The sequence below is a fragment of the Lissotriton vulgaris genome, chromosome 7 (genome assembly GCF_964263255.1).
Source record: "Lissotriton vulgaris chromosome 7, aLisVul1.2, whole genome shotgun sequence".
NCBI classification, from domain to species: Eukaryota; Metazoa; Chordata; class Amphibia; order Caudata; family Salamandridae; genus Lissotriton; species Lissotriton vulgaris.
In genome coordinates, this window is record NC_141695.1 from 1,749,487,470 (window position 1) to 1,749,504,127 (window position 16,658).

Genomic DNA, 16,658 nt, shown 5'->3' on the forward strand with positions numbered 1-16,658 from the left:
CCGAACCCCAGCACCCCACAACCAAAAAACCCCCCCTGCCCCTACACCACCAAATCCACACCACCCCCCGCTACTGGCCCTCCCTCTAGGTCCCAAAATCAAAACATCTGCCCGCCCGCCCCCTCCCCTGTCCCCGCTTCTCAAACTTTTCAAAAAAGACATTGTCCCAGTCCGGCCCGAAACGGGCAAGGCCGTGGTAAGTCAACCTAGTGGACGTCCAGCCACCACCTCCAGCACTCGCCCTTCCTCCCAGCCCACCCCCCGGATCCCCGCACCTGCAATAAGAATGAGCTAAAGTAGACTCCCCCCGGAGTGAGTTCAGGCCGTCAAGGCCACTCCGCCATTCGCCGCCACTCTGGAGGCCTCCTGGATGGCAGCCGCCATTTCTGCCCGGATTGCAGGCGAGCCCGGGCGCTCCGCCGGAGGAGAGGCCCCCCCCCCAGCTTGTTGCCATCCATTACGAGTGCTGCGCCTCCGCCGTGGGGCCGGGGTATCTGTGTCCGATGCAGTGAGGCCCAACACCGCGCAGACATCCTGAAGGGACCGAAGCTGATGCAAGACACCGTTCCACCTGAAGATCAGACGGAAAGGGTGCCCCCAGGAATACTGTGTCTCATGCTCTCGAAGGAAGTCCGTGGCGATCTTGAAGGATTTCCTCTTCTGTAGCGTGACCGTGGATAAGTCCTGAAACAGGGTCACAGGGTGGTCCCGGAATCGGAAAGTTTGCTGCCCTCGTGCCTCTCGGAGGATCCGCTCCTTCAAGGGAAAGTTCGGGAGGAAGGCCAAAATGTCCGGAGCGGGCGCCGTGGCTCTGCGGGGGCGACCCACCCGATGTGCCCGGTCAATGCGAATCCGAAAGTCCTCCGACTCTCCCAGGATCGCACGGAAGAGGGCCACCAGATATGCAGTCACGTCTTCACCCTCCTCACCAGACGGCACACCGCGGACCCGTATGTTGTTCCGCCTGGACCGATTTTCAAGGTCCTCGGCGTGGGCCTGTAGCTCAATCTGTTGCTCCCGTAGCCGCAGGACCTCCTGCTGCAGATGGGTGATCTCCTCATCCCTGGAGTGACCCGCCTCCTCCACTGTGTTCACACGGTCCCCCAGGGAGTCCATCTCTCTCCTCACTTCGCGGACCTCCCCGGCCACCTCACGCTTGAGTGTTTGGAAGTCCTCCCGAAGGGAGCTAAACAGGGACTCGAGAAATGACCTCGTCACCTGGGGCTCTCCACCGTCTGCCCCCCTGGTTGGTGCCGGGGAGGTCGCGGCAGGCTGGGCACCTCCGCTGCGTAGGGCGCCCCGTCCCAGCATTTCCGGCAAGGTCCGGTCGCCCCGTCGCTGCCCCCTGGCATTCGACATTGTAGATTAATAACGGACACCGAGGCTCACTGAACAGCAAAGAAAGCAGCTATATGCCAGCCGGGAGCGGCCCACACAAAGAGCACCAGGCCGAACTTCACAAAATGGCCGCTCAGTAGTGTCGAGGGGACAACGCCCAAGATGGAGACCCTCTCTCCTTCTCCGATCTGAGATCCAGAAATCCGGCCAGTGGGCTAAGTCACAAGGCAACGTTCGCCGGGGTCCACTGCTTCAGGGAAAGATCTTCCCCGGGAGACTCGTTCCACAGTCCCGCACAGATAACTAGCCGAGGCGATCTCCTCCAGCGGGCCTCGTCAAGCCACGGGCTGGCGTAGTGAGGTGATGCCGACTCCGCCTCCGCTCTGCACCTCCGCTCCGTTCCGCTCCGTACAGCCGCTGTCGGACAACTCCGAGCCGCTCGCGGAGCCGTCGCCGACTCCCACTCCATCAGCTCATGCACCGCTGCGGGCTTCACGCCTCGGAGGCCGGTCGCTTCGTCGCGCTCCGAGGGTTGGGAGACTCGCGGCTTCCAGCTCTCACTCGGGCCGTTCAGCGGGCTCCGACCTGGGCTTCACCGGCCAAAATCTCATCCCCGACGGCGCAAACCAGGCTCAGCAGGCTCTCTACACCTCCACCGTGAGCTCCAGGCTCAGTTGCCGCTTGATCCGGGGGGGAATCAGCGGTTCCAAGCGGTGCAGGAATTCAGGGGTCCGGGAGCTCTCGGCAAGTGCGACCGCTCAGCCCGCCATCTTGGCCACGCCCCCTGATCCATCTTTTAATGTATAGAAAGTGCAATGCTCTTTCTGCTGCAGTGCTGAGATTTGGAAGTAACATTGGAAGCAAAGTATCCTGATTCAAAATAAATGCCACAGGAACTTTAGAAATGATTTTTGCAAATGTCACCTTAACTTTGGAAAATCATAAAAAGGTTTCTTTACAGTACAGGACCTGGAGAAATTACCTTACCTCTACCAAACCCCTAAACCTTAAAAACACCCCTGCCTCCACTTTATCTCTACTCCTTTAAAAAAAAAAATTGCTATTTAACCGCTTCCGTGCGTCGGACGGCCCCCAGCCGCATGACATTAAGGCGGGCGTGTGCGGAGGATGGCCGGGGGCCGTCCGAACACCGCACGCGTGGAAATTTTGGCTGCAACGAAGCGGTTAAAAAAAACAAAAAAACGTTTACCTGCGTGGTAAAGGTAAAAACCTATATGATGCATGTACCTGTGTGGTAAAGATCTTGCGTGGTAAAGGCTGCATTGTAAAGACGTTTTCTCTCCTAGCGGCTGTAATAGCTAGCAGGATAGAGATACTCCATGTACAAGAATTGGCTCAAATGTTGATGACTTTATTGCTGTCAAAACAGTATTCAGTTCCGAATCAGGTGACAATTTGGTCTTAGGAGGAAATGCTTTAAATCATCCTCTCAAAGTCACTTGCCTTTCAGAATATAAGGATGCTTTCTATAGAGTCCTTGGAAATCTTGAGATTGCTACCAGGTGAATTTGAATTGATGGGATGGATTGCCCTAACATGGCCAACTTCAAGAGGTGGCACAGGAGTGTGGATATTTCCAGCAGAGTGCATTTTAGATGAAAGGTTTTAAAAGCTCTAGGTGCTTTCAAAACCTGCTTACAATCCTCAGGCATCAGCAAACGACTGTACTCTGAATCCTAATGAGCCAGGCTGTTAACTGAAGAAACCGTGGGTTGCACTCGAGTATTTGTCCCTTGGAAGCATCTGCTTTAGACCGCATTGGTGTTTGCGCAGATGTGCTCCGTACCCCTGCATACCAATGCGGACTATCAATGCTGAAGGTAAAGTTACCACAATTACTTTGCAATGTCTCAGCTTCATCTTGCATAGCACCTTGGAGATCAGAGGGATTGCCTATAAAAAATGTCCCTGTCCAACTCATTTTGAAGGGTGTTACCATCAATGTGGGCGAAATTGGCTTGTAAATTTAGGTCAATTGAAATTTTGGCCTATAGCTGATGTCCCACTGTAGAGTGCTCCATCTTTGAGGTACTAAAGGCAATGGTCTGCGGTCTAGCCTCCATTTGTGTATGTCGGAGTATTGTCGGCTCAGACGGTCTGAAACATTGTTGTGAACTGCAATGACATGTTCTGCTGATATCTGTCCTCAATGTGACTGATCGCCCAGTCCATAGCATTTGCGCGTCCCCCAATAACAGAAGCACCTTGAGGCAGATTTATGTCTGACTTGCGCCACGTTTAAGCCGTCGTTGCGTCACGCAACAGCGGCGTAAACGTGGCGCATCCCTGCGACCCATTTACAACTTGACGCATCTAGGCAGATGCGTCACGTTGTAAAGCCCCGCGCCACATGTGGGCGTTCCGGCGCAGGGTGGGCGTTCGGGGCAGGTGCGCCTCGCAAAAGTGCCTGCGGGAAATCAACAAGATTTCATGCAGGCACTTTTAGGCCAATGCTGCGTCAAAACCCTGCGCCTGCTTGAAGCAGGCGTAAGGCTTGACGCAGCATTGGACAGATAGGGCCCACCAGAGCATTGCTGGAGCTGCGTCGCGCTTGCGACGCAACTCCAGCAATGCGCCGCCTTTACGGCACAGATGCGTCACGCATCTGTGCCGTTTTTGCCCCATGGTGCGCCGCATTGTAAATGTGGCGCACCATGGGTGGCGGAGCTGTGGCGCACAATAACTGGCGCATCCCTGGGGATGCGCCATGTTATTGTAAATCTGCCCCAATGTTCTTACCATGCTTGCGGATTTTATTCTCGGTAGTAGTATTGACCGTTCGGCATCATGACATGGATGTCTTGTACTGCAGTGACAAAGGCTCGAAAAGCCAACCCGACAGCTCTGAGCTCCAGAAGAGGTCTAGCTGCGACTTTTTGATCGTTGTTATTCATATCCAGCATGTGTTCCACAGCATGATAGAGAAGCATCTGTAGATAGAAACACCTGAGGCTTGGGTTTTGAGGACATTTTCATTCTTTATACACCATTATAGTGTTTGCTTAATCGGAGGGGGTTATTCTTCTAACACAGTCTTAGATTCAGTCTCTACTGATTTGTTGCCCCTGAATATTCAACTGTAATATTCAAAACCGAGAGGGAAGCTCCTGAGGCGGAAAGCCGGGAGCGAGGCACCATTTTTTAATAATATTATCACAGACTACTTGTGCTTTTTAGAAATTTACTGTTCACAGATTGCTTGTGTTTTAAGGAATTTACGGTCACAGATTGCGTGTGTTCTTAAATCTTACCTACCTTAAGAAACAGTCGTTGCACGCAGCGGAGCCAGCGCTGACACTGCACGCTGGTCGCATACTCCCCCTCGCGCCCTCTCGCCACGAGCGGAGGCCACGCCCCTTTCAGGCCAGGCCCCCTCAACCCACACCCCAGGAGCAACATAAATTATGTGCATTATTCGGTCGCGCAGCGGGCGCGACGTTTGCGCGCCGAAGGCGGCCTAAGGCAAGCCCGTCTGCGCCCGTCCGCGGTCGGGCGCGGTCCAGGGCCCTAACCCCTGCCCTTTCTCTGGCTGACCCGATAACCTATAATAGACAGGACCTATGGGACTTATGCCCGTCGATAAATGAGTGTTGCAGGCACAAAATGGAGGTTATATCCTCTGTCAAATGCCGGCATTGCCCATTTAAAACCAGTAAACAGATAGGCAACAAAGAACGGACAAGGAGCCTCAGGGGAGGAGTGTTAAATTATCGATCCCTTCCGAGACACGCCTTGCAAATTTGGGACCTGCTCTTAGAGGAGGGCCTCGATTTACTCTTTCTGACGGAGACATGGCTGGGGGTAGATTCCGACCCCGAGATTATCGAATCCCTTCCACCCGGCTACAGTATAGCCAGGGTGGATCGACCGTCAGGCAGAGGAGGCGGGATTGCAGTGATCAGCAAGGCCCCCCTGGTATGCTCCCTCGAATCTCTTGGAGTAGAGAACTGCGAGGCCGGCAAATTCGCATTGAAACTTGGCCCTCAGGACCATATCTCGGGTGTCCTCCTTTATAGACCTCCTGGGACCCTGGGAAATTTTAGGCAGAGTTTGCAAGAACACCTTGCTCACCTGGCGCTCAGACATAGGAAGGTCCTGCTTCTGGGTGATCTAAATATTCATTTCGATGACATCCAGTTAAAGGAAGCCACGGAGATGAGGCAGGAATTACGAAATACGGATCTGGTACTGATGTATCAAACACACACACATACTCATGGCCATCTATTGGACCCGGTGTTTGCCAACTGGGAGGGCATAACCACAAGTATTCCTAACCCACTTCCCTGGAGAGACCATTTTCTAGTCCCTTTTGAAATTTGCACTTTAGGTAGAACTGACCCCCAGTTGGGTGGCAACAATAGTTACCCATACCGCAAATGGAATTTTTTTTCACAACCTATCTTTAGCGAGATGCTAAGTTTAGGTGGGATGCCGGGAGGCACAGATAGTGAAAGTGCTAATCAAAACTTAGAAACCCGGATCCTTGATGCCTTGAACAGGGTAGCCCCTCTATCCACGACCAAACAGGGGAACAGAGTTAGGAGATCGGCCCTATGGTACACTATAGATCTGCAGTCAATCAGATCAGAATGTAAAAAGCTGGAAAGACTTTGGCGCAGGGATATGAATGAGCGCACTAAACTTCAGTATAGAACAGCCCAGAGAAGTTACCAAAAGCAGGTTAGAGCTGCTAAAGCCACATTTTATGGAAACAGAATTAGTGAGGCGGACTGTTCATCTAGAGAACTCTTTAAAATTTATAAAGAAATCTCAGCCGTCTCAAATTCCAATGTTCCGGGAGACTGACTCCGTCATGGAATGCAATAAGGTGGCAGAATATTTTGCCAACAAGGTTAAAAAAATCTACATCTCTTTCTCCAGATGTCCTGCTGATGGAGAAACCTTTGTAGAACTGAAGGAAGTGGCATTGTTGAAGTCTGAGCCGAGGTTAGAGTGTTTTACCGTACCGCCCAGTAAAGAACTTGAAACCATTTGCACTAGTATAAAATCGGGTTCTCCACGAGATCCCGCTCCTCCGAGGGTCCTGGGTGCAAGCATAGTGGCTTTAGAACCTTACATCCGCCATGTCCTTGTAACATCCTTTGACTCCCAGACCCTTCCGATAAACTGGAAAAAGGCCATTGTGTTACCTATTAGGAAAAAACCTAATGTAAGCCATGATGTCCTGGAGAACTTACGACCCATTTCTCTGCTACCCTATACTGCGAAAATTGCAGAGAAAATTGCAAATGTGCAATTGATGGCATTTGCGGAGAAGACTAATCTCCTGCACCCCTCCCAATCGGGGTTCCGAAGGGGTTTCTCTACTGAGACGGCCTTATTACGAGCCACCAAAACTCTACGTCAAGGAGCTGACGCAGGCCTAACCATGGCACTGGTAATACAAAACTTAGTGCAGCGTTCGACACTGTAGCACATATCACCTTGCTACAGTGTCTGAACAGAGGAGGTGTGACTGATAGACTGTCAGCACTCGGCTGGCTAAAATCGTTTCTGACGGGCAGAAGCTTTCAGGTCCAGCGGGGCTCGTTTCAGTCTGAGGAGATGGTATTGGAACAGGGGGAGCCACAGGGCTCTAGGAGGAATCGCTATCGTCCATAAGAAATCAATCCGCATCTCAACCAGCTCTGACGCCAACCTCGCCAACTCCGAACACCTTCACTTCCAGATCCACATCGACCCCAAGACCACACTCAGAGGCACCCTCTTCTACAGACCACCAGGACCCCACGCAAAATTTAGTGAAGACATCACGGACTTCATCACTCCTCACGCGCTCCCCTCCAAAGACTACATCCTCCTGGGAGACCTCAACTTTCACCTTGAAAAGATCAACGACCGCAACACCACCACCCTCTTGGACAACCTCGCCAACCTCGGACTTAAACAACTGGTCACTTCCCCCACCCACATCGCAGGTCACACACTCGACCCCATCTTCACCTCCAGCAATCATGTCTCCTTCAGCCACACTACGGATCTCCTCTGGACTGACCACAGCTGCGTTCACTTCACCTACAACAAGCCAAAACCCATCAACCACCTCCAACCAACTCTGCAAAGAAACTGGAACAAAATCACCACCGACCAGATCTCCTCATCGCTCCTTCTAAACACCCCAGCCCACTCTTCTAACCCAGACCAAGCCGCCGCCAACTTCACCCTATGGTTATCCAACACCGCCGACACCTTAGCACCACTGAAAAAACGTCAAAGCAAACCTGGCAACAAGAAGGCCTCATGGTTCAAAGATGATCTTAAGAAGTCCAAGAAACTCTGCCGCTCCCTTGAAAAGGCCTGGAAAAAAGACCCAACCACTAGCACCAAGGACGCCTTCAAAAACACCACCCGCACTCACCACCAACTTATCCGAAAGGCCAAGAAAACAGCATTCAAGGATCGACTTGACAACAACGCCCACAATAGCAAGGAACTTTTCAACATCGTCAAGGAATTTTCCAATCCCTCGGCCAACTCCAACGACATCACCCCCTCTCAAGCCCTCTGCGACTCCCTAGCCTCATTCTTCCACAACAAGATTGCAGACATCCACAACAGCTTCGACAACCAACCCGGAGACCAACCCACCCAACCATTTGCTGAACACTCTCCCCCCGTGAACACTCTTAATGACTGGAACCCAATCTCCACTGAGGACACCATCCGCCTGATGAACTCCATCCACTCAGGATCCCCCACAGACCCATGTCCTCACCACATCTTCAACAAAGCAGACTCCGTCATAGCACCGCACCTCCGAGACGTCATCAACTGCTCCTTCAACTCCGCCACCTTCCCGGAAAACTGGAAACACGCCGAACTCACCGCCCTTCTGAAAAAACCCACAGCGGACCCCACCGAACTCAAAAATTACCGCCCCATTTCGCTCCTTCCATTCCCGGCCAAAGTAATCGAGAAAGCTGTCAACAACCAACTCGCCGCTTTCCTCGAAGCCAACAAATCCCTCGACTCCTCACAATCTGGCTTCCGAGCAAAACACAGCACCGAGACCGCCCTCATCGCAGCAACAGACGACATTCGAACTCTACTGGACAATGGAGACACAGTCGCCCTCATCCTCCTCGACCTCTCTGCAGCATTCGACACAGTCTGCCACAGCACCCTTTTACAACGCCTCAGTAACATCGGAATACAAGGAAAAGCACTTGAATGGATCACCTCGTTCCTCACCGGAAGAACGCAGAGAGTCGGCCTTCCACCATTCAAGTCCGAGGCCACTGAAGTCATCTGTGGCGTACCCCAAGGGTCCTCACTCAGCCCCACCCTCTTCAACGTATACATGAGCCCCCTCGCGGCCATCGCCCGCCAACACAACCTCAACATCATCTCTTACGCGGATGACACTCAACTAATCCTTTCTCTCACCAATGACCCCAGCACCGCCAAAACTAACCTACACGAAGGAATGAAAGAAGTTGCCGAATGGATGAAACACAGCCGTCTGAAACTGAACTCAGATAAAACAGAAGTCCTCATCTTAGGTACATCCCCCTCTGCATGGGATGACTCTTGGTGGCCGGAAGCCCTTGGAAAAGCACCCATCCCGACAGACCACGCACGGAACCTAGGCGTCATCCTGGATTCTTCACTCTCAATGAACAGACAAGTCAGCGCCGTATCCTCATCCTGCTTCAACATTCTTCGCATGCTCAAAAAAACATTTCGCTGGATCCCCACCAAAACCAGGAAAACTGTCACCCATGCTCTGGTCACGAGCCGACTGGACTACGGAAACACCCTCTACGCAGGTACCACCGCTAAACTCCAGAAAAAACTCCAACGAATCCAAAACGCCTCAGCCAGGATCATATTAGACATCCCACGCAACGAACACATCTCTGGTCACCTGAAAGACCTCCACTGGCTACCCGTCAATAAGAGAATCACTTTCCGACTGCTAACCCACGCACACAAATCACTCTACGACATCGGACCAGAATGCCTCAACTCACGACTGTCCTTCTACACCCCCGCCCGCCAACTACGTTCTTCCAGCCAAGCCCTCGCCACTGTACCTCGCATCAACAAGACCACCATGGGAGGCAGATCCTTCTCATACCTGGCTGCTAGAACATGGAACTCACTCCCCACTCACCTTCGCCTTACCCAGAACCACCTAGCATTCAGAAAGCAACTTAAAACATGGATATTTGACAAGTAATCCTCCTCCCCTTCCTAAGCGCCTTGAAACCCTCTGGGTATGTAGTGCGCTATATAAATTCCTTGACTTGACTTGACTTGACTACCCTTTTTAACTTATATATGGCCCCCCTGGCTGAGGTAGTTCAATCGTTCGGCGTAGAGATTGTTTCCTACGCCGACGATACGCAGCTCTTACTCACCCTCACCCAAACACCTGCAGCTGGAGCCAATAACTTCCGAGCCTGCATGCAGGCATTGGCCACCAGGATGGATAATCACTGTCTAAAACTGAACGGCTCCAAGACAGAAGTCTTGGTGGTTGGTGGTGATCAACGGCTCTGGACATGTGACTGGTGGCCAAGTTGTTTAGGCTCTACGCCTACACCTTGTCCTGAAGCTAAGAACTTAGGGATATGGGTGGATCCCACACTCTCTTACGAGACACACATCAACCGTTTAGTGGGCAAGTGCTTTGGAGTCCTAAAGACTCTCAATAAAACCCTAGACCTCCTTCCTTTGGAGGCCCGGCGCACTATGACCCAGGCACTGATTACGTCACGCCTCGACTATGGGAATGTTCTCTTCTTGGGAGCTTCTAGTAAAAGTATAGGACGACTCCAGATACTGCAAAACGCTGCAGCCCGCCTAGTACTTAGACTCCCAAGAAGAGCCAATTCCAGAACCGCCCTGGAGGCCCTCCACTGGCTCCCAGTGAAAAAAAGAATAATGTACAAAGCCCTCCTAATATGTCATCGGATCCTTTGGCATGAAGCTCCCGGCTATTTGGCGGGTCTGGTTACCTGGTATGAGCCACGCAGACCGCTTAGGTCGGGCGGCATGGGCACGCTTGTGACCCACCGCTATAGGAGAGAAAAAATGGGAGGTCGGTCCTTTAGAGTAGCGGCGGCTATAGGCTGGAACAAACTTCCCATCAGTCTCCGCCTGGAGCCTTCGGAAACCAAATTCCGCCGTCAACTGAAAACACACCTGTTCTCCTTATAAGTCTACATTAATTTCTCTGGCCTTGCACTGTCCTCTCCCCTGGCGAGCTTTTCTTCTCTCTTTTAGCGCGAGGACAGGCCGGGATGGCGTAAACATGGCGCTCTATAAATGTCTTTATAATATTCATATGTAGAGGACAACTAGGCAGTAGGATTCAAGATGGCAGACCCCACCTTGGCTTTGGCCATTCTTAGTATATTGTAGCACTTTAGCATTAGATGCTTGAGAGGGGTACGCTAGCCTCTCATGCAAACGTTGACCCCCACAAATACTAAATCTGTGCTTGGAAAGCTTCGGTTTCTACATATTGATAGCCAAATCCAGGCATGGGCATTTTAGGACATAGACAGAGGATTCTACCACATATTTGCCCTGATTAGTTAGTTGCCTAAATAAGGGTGTGTCGTACAGCTTTTTATCCTTAGGAAGGTCGCTATCGGAGGCATACATTTTGTAAATAGGCACTGGGCTGATTTCAGGCCAAATGGCAACACCGGAACGGAGAATGGTGACTTCCAATTGGGATCTAACGGAACCTCATGAGCTTTTTTTATAAATTGGATTCCTAAAATAGGTATCCAGCATATCTATAGATGTTAAGAATTCTCCTTTCTTGAGGAAAATAAAATGTATTGGCATGTACCCATGAGAAAGCTCTGCTTCTTGATGTACTTGTTGGGATTCCATAGGTCCAACTATTTGCCATTCCCCGGATTTCTTTTCCAATATAAGAATCCTGAGTAAAAACCTATATTCTTCTCCGATACTGGCAACGTCCCTTCACAGTTTGGCCAGTTTGGACACGTCTTCTAGGCATCTGTGTTTCTCTTTTCTTGGAAGGCGAGATGGCCTCCGATTACAGGGTATGACAATATATTTCACAATATACACCCACTTGCTCATTGTTATTTTTTGAGTCTTTTAGAAAGTAACTCATCCTATCTCCATCTGGCAGATTCAAGACAGAGAAGGCGAAAGCGGGCATGTCAGACTCTACCTGCACATTATAACATGACAACTGGCTACCTCTCTGGCGTTGCCCCTACTTGCCTGGTAGCTCACACAGTTGTCTTTGTTGTCTTAGCTACTATTCATAGCTCACACATGGTTTATTTGGATGAGAAAAAGAAGCTTGCTGTAAAGATCTTTTACTCTGTCTGTAACCTCCATTAGGTTGCCTGGCTTTTCATTGTCGGTTTTGATGGACTGAAGAGCTTGATCTACCTTTGTTCCAAAAACATTCTGTCCATCAAAAGGCGTGTCCATAATATTCAACTGGACCAAGGTCTAAACGGAATACTCGTCAATCAACCATAGTGTCGCATCACTGTGCCATTTTCTATCTGATGGAATGCACAGATGGAGGCATCCAAAGCTGCATCTATCAGTGTTGATGAAGCTTGTTCTCTATCCTCCAGCAGGGCTTGATGTCCATCTTCATCCAGAAACAGTTCAAGAAATGGAGAAATGTCCGTACATAGTTGGTATTCGAACCTTGTTGCTACTGTAGATGCATTAGCCATTTTGACACCGTACGGTGTCAACATAATTACTCAGGACTCGTTAAGGCGTTGAAGGATTTCTTTACCTACATTGAGCTACAGCAGAGACAGATTCTGGTTTTATCAGTATTGACTGAAAAACTGCAGTGGTCGCTTTATAATATTGTAAAACAATAGTCGGTTGACTGTGGCTGTAGCAGGATTCTACATCAATAGCTCTTCCTCCCATGAAGATCCAAATAGGAATGGATCTTGCACTCCAACGTGATTTTTCTTGAAGACAGATTTTTCAACTGTAGTAATCCAGAGGCTGAAAGACTAAGACCTTCTTTGTTTGGGCATGACATCTAGCCATGCTCTCCAGTGGAGAGTCCCTAGATCCAATTTATTCCACATCAGGCAAGCCCAGAAACAACAGAGTACATGCTTGGTGTCTGTTGATGATCACCCGCTGACTCATCCGCTTAGTGTCTGTTGATGAGCACCCGTTGACTCATCTGCTTGGTGTCTGTTGATGATCACCTGCTTGGTGTCTGTTGATGATCACCCGTTGACTCATCTGCTTGGTGTCTGTTGATGATCACCCGTTGACTCATCCACCTGGTGTCTGTTGATGATCACCCGCTGACTCATCCGCTTGGTGTCTATTGATGATCACCTGCTTGGTGTCTGTTGATGATCACCCGTTGACTCATCGGCTTGGTGTCTGTTGATGATCACATGCTTGGTGTCTGTTGATGATCACATGCTTGGTGTCTGTTGATGATCACCTGTTGACTCATCGGCTTGGTGTCTGTTGATGATCACCCGCTGACTCGTCCGCTTGGTGTCTGTTGATGATCACCCGTTGACTCATCGGCTTGCTGTCTGTTGATGATCACCCGCTGACTCATCCGCTTGGTGTCTGTTGATGATCACCCGTTGACTCATCGGCTTGGTGTCTGTTAATGATCACCCGCTGACTCATCCGATTGGTGTCTGTTGATGATCACCCGTTGACTCATCGGCTTGATGTCTGTTGATGATCACCCGTTGACTCATCCGCTTGGTGTCTGTTGATGATCACCCGTTGACTCATCAGCTTGGTGTCTGTTGATGATCACCCGCTGACTCATCCGCTTGGTGTCTGTTGATGATCAACCGCTGACTCATCCGCTTGGTGTCTGTTGATGATCACCCGCTTGGAGTCTGTTGATGATCACCCGCTGACTCATCCGCTTGGTGTCTGGTAATGATCACCCGCTGACTCATCCACTTGGTGTCTGTTGATGATCACCCGTTGACTCATCTGCTTGGTGTCTGTTGATGATCACCCGCTGACTCATCCGCTTGGTGTCTGTTGATGATCACCCGTTGACTCATAGGCTTGGTGTCTGTTAATGATCACCCGCTGACTCATCGGCTTGGTGTCTGTTGATGATCACCCGCTGACTCATCCGCTTGGTGTCTGTTGATGATCACCCGCTTGGTGTCTGTTGATGATCACACGCTGACTCATCCGCTTGGTGTCTGTTGATGATCACCCGCTTGGTGTCTGTTGATGATCACCCGCTGACTCATCCACGGTGTACTGAAGTGTAGTCATTATAAACTATCACTCTGCTAATCACATTAAATAACGAAGTTAAAGCTGTCCAATGCTGTTAGAGACCTCTTGCATGATTAGACGAACCAAGACAGGTAAAAGGACGTTATTGCCTTTGACTATTCATGTTTTCCTACACAGGAAGCTTCTGTGAGTTTTCACATTTTCACAATCAGTTTTTAGGTTTTAGCGCATTAGTCAAAAGCCAAAACATGAGCTAAGCACGCTCTTCATAGACGACATTTACATGCATACGATATACTGGAAATACGACAGAGGCTTCGGGTGGAACTCCCAAAATGAGTTGAATGAATACAACCAGCACTGTCTTCTTAATGTAACCAGTAATGGACAAATTATGCAGAAATGTGTTCATCTCCATTAAATTTACTTAAAGCTGTTGAAAATGGATGATCTAAACTGCACTTTAGTTGCCACTTTCACATCTATTCCCTTTTCTATTAACAGAGCTGCAGAATTATAGATTTTCCAGCCTAACTACCTTCTGCATATTTAAGATTTTAACCTAAATCTTTCTAGCTCAAAAAGTACTAAAGTTGCAGCTACACTTGTTGCTGCGAAACACCTTATGTAAAGGTGGACTAGTCATTGATAAGTTGCTTACTAGAGTATTTGGATGTTAAACTGGTACCAATGAGGTTATGCCTTTTACCCAATGTTAATGTGTGACTGTGCCAAAGTTATGTAAGTCGTATATTTTGCTGTTACTTGCCATAAAACAAATTCAACCCTGCCACATAATGTGTTCGTCCCTGTATTGCATAATTTCAGAGGTTTTAGCTGTTAATCGATTGACAGCAGTGCCAGTGTGAATACAATATTAAAGCTGCAGTGTTCCCACAACCCCATAGCCTGTAGTTAATAGTTTTCCAGTCCAATCCAGTTAAACGTCCAGTTAATTGAGCTTTCATTCTAATGGGAAGATAGTCCCACGCTAACTGTGACTCAAGTGGTAGTTGCCATGTCTGGCGCTGAAGAGGTCCGTAAAATACCAGCATTGCTTTCTGCTGAGTTTCCCTTTTTCAGAGATTTTTGGCAACTGCCTCCATTTACCTTTCTTGATAGAAAACGACCATCAGAGGTCAGTAAAATACAAGAATCACTTTAGCATTCTCTAGATTCCAGTCCATAGAAATTGTCTTCCACGAGCACACGTAGACAATAATATTTTTTTTCAAATCTTGTATTTTCAGTAATATGAGCACCGAAGGCCCTGATTTTATATTAAAAACAGGGCTTTGGACTATACCATTTCCCCCTAAAAGGCACTATTTTTCTCCATGTGTTCCCATACCTGGAGTGTCCCGCAGTTTGGTGCTTACTTTCGCTCCATGTTAAAGAACAGTAGATGTTTCAGCGCCCAGGTTAATGTGCTGCATAGCTAAATACATATACGGTCCCAAGGGCGAGACAGATCACAGCTAGCTTCTCTCTGCAAGGCCTCCTGCTCCAAACTATAGAGCCCCCAACCTACCCTTGTGTGCAAAAGTTCACTGGGGCCCAAAGTTCACTGTCTCTCTCTCTCTCTATCCTGTCGAAATAGAGCCCACCACATCCTGGGTATGTCTGGTTATGAGAACAGAGAAGTTCCTACCACAAGGATGTCAGACCAGAGTGAAGGATGTGGCAACCAAGACATTGCTATATATTTTATTCCTTTTCATAGTTTCTGCTTGACCTATGCAATTTACGACAAGCGCTTGGACTGAGAATATAACCTTTCACCTAGTCTATGTTCCGCATTTAGTAGGATAGACACGACACTTCTGATAAATGTACGAAGCGTGGTGCAATTGACGTAGGTAGGAATGGAGTGAGATGAGGCTGCTGTAGGCACTTCTCTATTAAAGAGTATAAAATGAAGCCCACAGGGTTCCTGTCAGACTACCCCACCCGTCTGTTGGTGGATGGCAGGCGGGTGTGGGTGCTCCCCAAGAGCTCTTGTTTTTTGTTTTTAAGATACAATTTAACTTGCCAATATATTTGCTGTATATGCTATGTGTGCTATTTTGTCTCTAAATTGGTGTCTTCTTATTGAGAATGTAATACTTATATTATAATTGCAAGGCTAACTATAACCATGTCATGAGTGATGTAATATGTGACATCATCAGCAGTGCATTGCATGCGCGCGAGTTATAGTTAGCTGAACTAACTATAACGGAGGAATTTCAATGGTTTTGTATGAGAGAAATGTCCAGCTAACTAGAACATGGGTGAAACCTATGGTTTTTTTCAGTGAATTTCTAAGGTTTTTTAAATGCTAATTCCTAACTATAACGTGCCTGAAACCTATGTTTTTTTCAGTGAATTTCTAAGGTTTTTTTAAATGCTAATTCCTAACTATAACATGCCTGAAACCTATGGTTTTTTCAGTGAATTTCTAATGTTTTTTAAAAGCTAATTCCTAACTATAACGTGCCTGAAACCTATGGTTTTTTCAGTGAATTTCTAAGGTTTTGTAAATGATAATTTTAAAATGTACTAATTATTATATTTCTTTCTTTGTATAGTAATTTCCTACATTTTTTATATAAATACTTATATTTATTTTATTTTTAAAGTTACATTTCATATTTTTAATGTAAAATATTGACAAAAGTAAATAAAAAAAGAATACACTGCTAGTGAAACTGCCTGGGTGAATTTGTAAGTGTTTGTTAGAGGCAGATTTACAACATCCTTGTTCCTCTTTTACACCGCCGTGGCATCACTTTTCTGATGAAGCGGTGGTGCAAAAGATGCGCCATGGTATGTGGTATTAAGAATGTGACATATATGGAAGGTGCGACACATTGTAAATTCCTGTACCAGAAGGAGACATTCCTACATGGGGGGGGATGGGCGTTCCGGCACAGGAACACCTCCTAAAAGTGGTTGACAGAAATCTACAAGATTTCACTTTGTCACTTTTGGGCTCATGCTGTGTCAAAACCCTACACTACCTTGAGGCAGGTGTAAGGATTGACACAGCAGTCTGAGAATAGGGCCCCCAGAGCATT